Consider the following 2,177-nt stretch of genomic DNA (forward strand, 5'->3'; position numbering starts at 1 on the left):
TTTAGAACTGCTAGACTCACTGTATAATTATATATGAAACTGAGATTAAATTTTTCCTTAGTTTTATTATTAGATATCTTAGTTCTGATCTTATATAATGTTTAGTAAATTAATTACTTTACACTGTTTATATTAAAAATCTAGTCTCAGATTATGTTTTACTAATAAATTAGTGATTCTGATTTTATTTGATTTCATTTTACAAAATGAAATCAAATAAGATTATAATTTACTCTATATAGATTGACAGTAGTGATAGATTAGCAGTGGTAGATAGATTAACAGTGGTAGATAGATTGACAGCAGTAGATAGATTGACAGTAATAGATTAGCAGTGATAGATTAGCAGTGATAGATTAGCAGCAATAGATTAGCAGTGATAGATAGATTGACAGTAATAGATAGATTGACAGCAGTAGATAGATTGACAGCAATAGATTAGCAGAGATAGATTAGTAGCAATAGATTAGCAGTGATAGATAGATTAATAGTAATAGATAGATTGACAGTGATAGATAGATTGACAGTGGTATAGAGATTAGCAGTGATAGATAGATTGATAATAGTAGATAGAAGATTTAATAGTAAGTCATCAGAGCATTGAGTATTAAGTAAGATAGAGATAATATCTTCATCAATTATATCATCAGATTGATGTATTATATAATCATCAGAATGAAATCAAATTTGAGTTGAAATTATAATCAATCTCAGATTATGTTCTTATTTTTGATAGTTAGTTATTTTATATAAAATATCAAGATTTATTAATCTCATTTCACTTATATTTTGATAATTCTAGTCACTTTACACTTTTATTCTGATTCTAATCTCATTAAAATAATGTCAAGAAATGGACTGAAATCAAATCAAATTAAATCAAATATAAAATTCATGATTTCACTGATCAGTCTAAGAACTGCAGTAATCTGCTCTAATTATTTCAAAAGCTATATCATTTTCACTGTATTAAATCAGAATATATTCTGTATTAATAAATAGATTATAATGATTATATTAGAGAATATTTATATATTCTATACTGCAGATATAACTCATACATATGATCTGACTCTGAGCTGTAAGAAGTTCTTTCACAAATATCTGACTATCATTAACTATTTGACTCTGTTATCATCTATATTGAGATTGAAAATGAGTATTTCTATTATACTTCTATATAATCTTCAGCTGTCTGAAGAGCTCTGCAATGATATAAAAATAATTATTCAGTGAATAACAATCTGTTTACTTGAGATAAAGATTATATTCAGTATATATAAGAGTTTAATTTATATATTATCATGAATTAATCTATATGCTTAATCTGTTGAGATTTCATTTGATATAATTTGTTATCAGTTTTCAGTTCATTTATACTTTGTAATAACAATCAATAAGTCTCAGAGATAGTCTCTTTCTACAGTTGATATTGATTTCAGAAATCTTATATTCTTATATAATCAGCTGTATATTGCATTAGACTGACCGCTGAGACCATGAATTATATATTTAATTTGATTTGATTTAATTTCAGTTCATTTCTTGGCATGATTTTAGTGGAATTGTGATTCAAAAATTGCTTGAGCTTCTCAAAACTTCTAAGCTTTGCAGCTCTTCTTATTCAAAATAACTAGTGCAGTAGCATACATCATTCTTGATAATAGAGAGTAGTGTATACTCTGAAAGAATAATAAGCTGAAATTACTACATTCTTCTTTATCAAATTCATCTATACTTTTGTAATGATATTCTGCTGTCCACACTCATTTTTGCAGCACACTATCTCTGAAATATTTGTAGTATATATTCATCAAGCTTTTGTTGTGATTGTATATTGTCTAATTCAAAATAGTAAAATACTCTCACTTCATACATACAAGAATTTCTATTACAACAACATCATCTCATCACTAATTATATCATATTTATAATTATTTTATTCTATTCATTCATTCACATCTCTTCATTCAATTTTCTCTGTCTTGTTTTCAATTATTCTATATATCTATTCTATTCTATTAAATCATCTAGCTCTCTCTGTTCTATAATATAATATTTAATTATTATGATTCACACTGTTCTAGTTATATCAGCTGATTTACTGATAAGTTTTTATTAATCAAATTTTATTGAAAGCTAATTTAACTGTAAATCAATGACTTTTATAGTTGCTA

The sequence above is a fragment of the Histoplasma capsulatum genome, assembly GCF_000150115.1.
Source record: "Histoplasma capsulatum G186AR genomic scaffold supercont2.16, whole genome shotgun sequence".
NCBI classification, from domain to species: Eukaryota; Fungi; Ascomycota; class Eurotiomycetes; order Onygenales; family Ajellomycetaceae; genus Histoplasma; species Histoplasma capsulatum.